Raw genomic sequence first — 7,288 nt, forward strand, 5'->3', positions numbered from 1 at the left:
TCTCATAAATACCTCTAGAGCTATTTCAGAAAATATGGGTTAAAATTGATTAGGGTCAGCACAGTGACAAAATTGCTTGTTTTCTTATTAATTGGCCTTAAACCTATTAAACAACAACAAAAAAAAATACAAGGCCCATGTATTTAAGGTCTCCTGGATCAAATGAGATGTTAAAATATTTAATTTATTGTAAATAAAAATCCAGTGTATTAAAATAGCTAGTGTTTAAAGACTAAAATATTCAGTCAATTTATTTATTTATTTATTTATCCGTAAATTATATGAATGAACTGTAATTTAGTATGTTTTCTTGAGCACAATAAGAGATTGGCAATCTGTGACACTCTTTAGAGATAAGAGGTATGTTGCCTGTGTAACATTTCCATATATTATTTTCATTTGAGTCCTTGAGTGTTGATCCTTGCACCTGTGCCTTAGGATTAGCTTGATTCTACTCACAATACACTGCTGCATGGTTGCATTTCTAATACTCCTGAATTCTGTCAACTTTGTAAAACATTTTTATGAATCTATTCTCAGCAAAATGATGACTTCACATAAATGCCGTGAAAATTTTAATGCATATGATCTAGGTCAGATAAAGAAGATATTAACAACTCATGCATTGTTTCCAGGAAAATGATATGAATAACCTTTGCTTCTCCCCCTAAAAATATAAGTAGGTCTACAACTTCATGAAAAAATGTTCAGCCTCACTAATCATCATCAAAATGCAAATGAAAAGCACCGTAAAATTGCACCTCACTCCAACCAGAATAGCTATGATAAAAACAATAACAATGTTAGCAAGGATACAGGGGATGAGGAACTCCACACCTGTTGGGGAATGTAAACTAGCACAACCATTGTGAAAAACAGCATGCAGACTTTTTAGAAAATTAAGTTAGAGCTACCATATAATTCAGTGATCACACTAATGGGTATATATTCAAAGAAAATTAAATCAGTATGCAGAAGTGGCATCTGTACCCCATGTTTATGACAGCACAATTCACAATAGCCAAGAAATTGAAAGAAACTATTTCCATCCACCTACAGACAGGTAAAGAAAATGTGGTACAAACACAGTGGAATCAATGCAGCGTTTAGAAGGCTCCTGATTCTGATTAACGAAAGATCAGAAGTAATGGCTACAATCTTGTTAGAAATAATGAGAGAAGTCAGCATGAAAGTCAGTATGAACCCACTATTTCCCATAAGAGGTTAAGTATATTCCATAATTACACATATTGACTGTACTCAGTAAGCTGCATCCCGCTTAATTTACAATAACTCACTTCATTTTAGAAAGACCTCTTTGTCACATCTTTCTAAAACCATTGTTTACTCTGAGATCATAGGATGTGAAATGGGAGAAGGAAGGAAAGACTATTCAAACACAATATTTCTAGTCATAATGCACCTAAGAAGCTCATAACCTTTTTAATTTTGCCACTATAAAATACAAATTTTAGAAATGTTTTAAATAACTATGAGTTAGATATAAAAGAAGCATAATAGTTGAGAGCTGCAGACTTTTCTATCCCATTCTTCATCCTTGACTGCTTTTTGTCAAGTGACTTACAAGAATAGCACCAAATTTTATATCAAAGATAATGCTTGATAAATCTACTTTATAGAATGCCTTATATATTGTTTCTGAGACATTGAGACCATACCCTAGCTGTGTAAATTTTAGAATTATTCAACCTAATATACTTTCTACTCTCTGATCTGTTCTGTCTTGCATGCCAAACAGAAAGAACTGGCCTGGAATCCAAATTTCCAAATCTGTTGTCCACAGATTGTGAGGCAAATAACAAATAATTAAATGCATCCATTTTGACAAGAATTCACTATTTGTAAATATGTAGGCATTTCAAATACATTGAAGTACAGATTTATTAGGTTGACTCTCTTCCACAGAATAACAGTGGGTATATATTTTAAAAATTCTGCATATGAGGGCTTAGTGACCTGCCGGCAAGCATGAAGTCCTTAGCTAGGTTCCTGGTCCCAAACCAAAAAGAAAAAAAAAAGAAAATGCGTATGTTTTAATGTGACTAGTTAACATAATGACAAAATTCCTTCCAAACAGTGACACAGGCAGATTAGGAAATGACAGCTTGAACACAATCAGTTCTCCAAGGTCACAACAGAATGATACTTAGAGAGTTTATACGTGAACTTACTCAATTTCAATTGTGTTACTACCTTGACCAAAACAACACATCTTATGCTTATTTTGAAGGGAGAAGCCCTTTCTGATGTTCATCAAACAATACTCTTATTTACAGGCATTGTTACTTTGTCATAGATCTGAAGAATTCAAAAACACATTTGAAAAACCTTAAATAACGGACTCTGCTTTTATTATTACAGATACACATAACAGGTCAAATGAGTTGCTTTCGAATAATTGTAAAAATAATATTATGGGGGCTGGGGATTTAGCTCAGCGGCATAAGTGCCTGCCTTGCAAGCAGGCAGTCGTGGGTTCGATCCCCGGTACCGGTAAAAATGAAAAAGACAAATAAATAAATAAATAAATAAATAAATAAAAATAATATTATATAACGTTATCTAATCTGTGGATGACTTTGCATGAAACACATTGTTTGAACTGTATAATTATTCGGTACGTTAATTGTTATTTTTCCTCAGTGACAGATTAACAGGTTTTTTTCATCTTTACTTAGTTTATTAGGAAAGAAATCAAGCATTATGATTTTAACAGTATGAATTTCAAAATGATTGAAGAATATAATCTTATAAGAAAACTGATGGGAAGGAGATGTAGTAAATGTCTTCCTGGATACGTTGAATACATGTAAGGTTGTTTTTTCTAGAAATGTTCCTGCTAAATAAAACACCCTGGTCAATGGTGGTATACCACAGGAAAAAACTCATTACCAAGCTCTGTTTATGCAAATGGACGTCAAAGTTATCTTGCAACTCTAAAATACAGTACAGCAAAAAAAAACAAATCTCAGTTTTATGAGAGGAAGACACACGCATTTGAGAGGATGGCACCATTATTACAGACTGAAGAGTAATTCTGTATGTTAAATCAGTCAGCATGATCTGGGCACGGAATTATAATGTAATCTAGATAAGGTATCAAAATGACATCCCTAATGCATTTCCTGATGTCTACAAGACTTCCATAATATCAACAGAAAAAATTATGGAGACAGAGAATATAAGAATATAGGAAGAAATTTTATAAGTCAAGACATATTAAATGAATGAAAGTGTATTTCATTCCACACTTCAAGTTAGTTAGTGGTTACTGTGGTAAGCAGTACGGAACATTTTATTAAATCCATTACATCAAAAATTTGTTCGCTAGCATATGTGTCAATCTAGGAAGATAAATGGCATTTGGCATCATAATCTTATGCAATAATAGAGAGGACTTGTGGCAGAGAATTGCTAAATTTGGCAACAGCTATTATCCCTATCTCTTATCTCTCATCATCCACCATCCTCTAGAAGTTAACTTTAAAGGGGAAAAATCAAGGTATCACACTTAATTCTCTCCCAGAGTTTCTGGGAAGAGTTCAATTTCAAGACCATTCTTATTTTCTGTTGAAATTTGATCCCTTGTAGGTATAAGGAAAAGGCAGCTGTCTCCTCAGGGTCCATCAGCTACAGATTGTGTTGGCTCCTCGAATCTGCCCACATTTCTTTGCGACATAGACCCAAAAGGCAGTTTACAACAGGAATACTTGTTTTCTACAAGGTCATCTAGAAAGCAGTGTCTCAGCATCACTTCTGAATTCAGCTGGAGAAAAGTCCATGCCACTGAAAGGTTTCTGTCATTACGTTAAGATTTCCCAGATAAAACTTTTTTTCTTATAGTTAAAGGCTCCATGTATCGTAACCTGATCATAGCAGGGGTGTCACTAGTGGTGCAGATTAGAGGATCTTGCTAGACAAGTAGGAAAGAGCTTGTAAAGCCTTTGGAGGACATTGTACAATTCTGTCTGTCACAACTTACATCACATTTTTCATATGCTGCAATTCATCTTGAAGGCTTATAAGCTATTGTAGTGATTAAATTATTTCTTTCTTCATATTCATTTTAATTACATTGTTGTTTATTCATAGTCATTTTTCTGGAATGCCACCTTTTGTAAAATAAAAAAAAAAAACTGTACTGGGACTACATGTGTGTTTGTGTGTGTTGATGAATCCTTCTCATTTAAATTGCACATTATTTTGCCTTTAGGAAACCACCGATGTTCCATGTTTATTTGTTTGGTTCTGAGGAAAGCACTCAATGATACTGTTGTGAATCATACCAGCTTGGTTAATCCTCTCCAGTTATTGTGATTTGTTTAGACCCAGATCACTGAATGAGCTAAATTGTTTTCCTGAATGAAACCTAGATATAAAGATGTTATTTGATACCACAAACCAACCCATGATGAGAATATAACTGAAGATGAGCATAGTATTGAAGAAAGTAATCACATGCTAGAAAAGGAAAGGATGAGATTATCAAAGTCTTGTTATCCAGTCTGAGCTCTTGTATACAAGTAGTGTGTGCTTGCCTGGAATTTAGGCAAAATGGTACCTCTATGTATAATTTATATTAATTTATTGAAATTTTAACCGAGAATACTAGAGCATTGCCAAACCAGGCACTGTTTCATTGCCCGCCAAACATTGCTGACTCTGTGTGAGCTCCCTCCAAACATCCCCAAATGCCACTGAAACCCACTCTGGTTTCTTCCATCAGGCAGTAAAAGCTACTGATTCACAGCCTGGAAAAAGACCTGCCGTAAAGCTGCACAAGTGGGACACAGGATCACTGGGAGTGGAACAAAACCAACACAAATCAGCTCTATTTCCTGCTGGCTCCCGTAAACAACCAAAATCTCAGCTCAGATTCAAACTCAGCAAGCAGGTGCATTTCTTTGACCTGAAAGTAGAAGAGGCCAAGAAAAGCCTTCGGACACTGCACAAGTGCAGGGTTAGCACCGCCCACCTCAGGTGACTGACTCAGCAAGGCTGGAAGACCGGACAGGACTGCACAGAGCACAAAGCTGAAGGAGGAAACTGAGTGCAGCCAACAGCAGCGCCCCTGGTGGGCTCTCATTGTGAACCGCAGGTTGGTACAGCTCAGTCCAAGGCGGGAAGGGGACCCACCATTATTCTGGGACCACCAGAGGCTTTGCATGTTTAAGCGCCTTTGTTTGCTTTTTTGTGTTTGTATATCTTCTATTTCCTTTTCTTCTATTTTTAAAAAAATTTGTGTGTGTGTGTGTGTGTGTGTGTGTGACAGGTCTTGTGTTTCCGGTTTTGTGGTCATGACTGTGTGTATGAATTTTGTACTGTTGCTTGTAAGGTAGTCCATGCTGCTAAGTTACACATGCCCACTTCCCAGGTGTTTTCAGATGTTTCCTAGACTCCTTTCTCTCGACAGATCAACAGTTGGCCACAGCCGCCCTCTCTCCTCTAATTGGTCATCCTCCACCTCATTGTCTTCCCCCTCATGCATTCCATGTCCTGGCTTCTCCCCCTTATATTTTTTCTTTTTCCTTTTTCCTCTACCATTCTATCTACTCTTGTATACATAAACTATGAAGACCAACCTAAATACAACACACATCTCACATTATATTTCTGCTCACCACAGGTTATTGTGCAGGATTGCTAAAACTAGTCTATCTGCTAGCTTATTGACCAGCTTTTTTCTGCTTGTATGATTTCTCACTGACTATCTACACTCCCTCCTCTGTTCTCTCCCTCAATTTCCTGCTCAGGTACTTCCCCGTGTCACTACCTTCCCCATATTATCTGTCATACAGAAACTATCATAAAATCGTATTTTTTTTCTATTCTGGGGTGTAGGTGAGGGGCATATGTCAATGAGCACCTGTATATGAGTGTTAAGAAAGGGTTAGTGTGCCCACAGTGTTTTACATTGATGTGTCATGTTTTCACTCATTAAACATCATTGCTTAGGTCTTCAGACCTAGAGTCTCTGCTAATTTATAAATTGTGTATAGTCTGCATAAAGATATTCTTACTTTCTACTTATAAACCCCTCTCATACTTTTTTCACCCCCATATACATTAATTCCTTGTATTCTGTTCTTTATGATTATAAAATATCATTAAAAATTGCATTCTTTTTTTCACATGTTTATTATTCTTTTTTAATCTTTCTGTTTTCTCAACTTCTCTTATATCTAAAATTACTTCTTTCTTCTTCGGCCTCATAGTCGTTTCTTTTATCATTACTAATTCTTTGCATTCTTGGGTTACTTTAAGAGTACATTTTCCAAACAAGATTTAAATTTATATTAATGCATGGCTTTTACTTTGCGTGTTGATGTCAGCAGCAGTTGTGTAATTCTTAAAATTTAGTTCTGTGGATCTCTACTAGGCAGAATTCACTAGTTCAGTTGATCTGTAAGCTTCAACACAAAAGCATTACCAAAAAAGTCGTACAATTAAAATTAATAGATGCTTGTCAAAAGAAGAATAAATAACTTGCACGTACATGTACAAATAATATCTGGGACCTTAGGAAAATTCAAATTGAAAACAACACTGATATGCCATTTTACTCTAGAATGAAAGGGAGTCCTCAAGGATCCAAAAAAAAAAAAAAATACTGACAAGGTTTAGGGGTAAAGAGACCCTTTTATGTCGTTGGTGGAAATCTAAACCAGCAAAACCACTATGGAAATAAATATTAAAATTCTTCAATATAATTAAAAATAGAAATTCCATTTCACCCAGCTGTACCTTTCCTGGGCATCATACATGCATGTCATTTTTATAACAGTGTGATTTAAGGTAACTAAGTCATAGAAACAGCCTTCATGCTCATTAAAAGATGAATGAATAAAGAAAAATAGAAAATGTGGTGTATATACACAACAGAATATTACCCATAATCAGACAAGAATAGATTCAAGTCCTTTGTCGCAAAATAGATAGGTTTTGAGACTATGACATGAAGTGAAACAAATCCAGATGCAGACAATTAAATATTGTATAGTTTTTCTTACTTTCTACTTATAAACCTCTCTCGTACTTTTTTTACCCCCTTTATGCATGGAAGGAGACCAAATTGTATATATTTTAAAGAGCAAAATTAAGGAGAGATAATAAGAAACAGGGAGAAGAAGGGAACAATGGGAAATGCAGAGGCAAAAATTTAGAGAGAAAATAGTATCAAAATGATTTTAATTCCCCAAAATGAATGTATTATGCATCACAAAGAAATGCTAGTAACTTCTTTCTAAAAAATAAACTTTCTCTGAAA

The 7,288-nt window shown here is 35.2% G+C and overlaps 1 long non-coding RNA gene across 1 annotated transcript in view; it reads left to right on the plus strand.

Moving 5' to 3' along the window:
- The window catches only part of LOC134477787 (uncharacterized), a 43,655-nt gene extending 38,542 nt beyond the window's left edge, over positions 1 to 5,113 (plus strand). The window contains exon 3 of the long non-coding RNA XR_010049981.1: positions 4,748 to 5,113. This is a non-coding gene — a long non-coding RNA (uncharacterized LOC134477787). The remainder of the gene's footprint in view (positions 1 to 4,747) is intronic.
- The last annotated feature ends 2,175 nt before the right edge of the window (positions 5,114 to 7,288 follow it).

The sequence above is a fragment of the Cavia porcellus genome, unplaced genomic scaffold (assembly GCF_034190915.1).
Source record: "Cavia porcellus strain 051 isolate PalLab524CR breed Dunkin Hartley unplaced genomic scaffold, mCavPor4.1 scaffold_10, whole genome shotgun sequence".
NCBI lineage: Eukaryota > Metazoa > Chordata > Mammalia > Rodentia > Caviidae > Cavia > Cavia porcellus.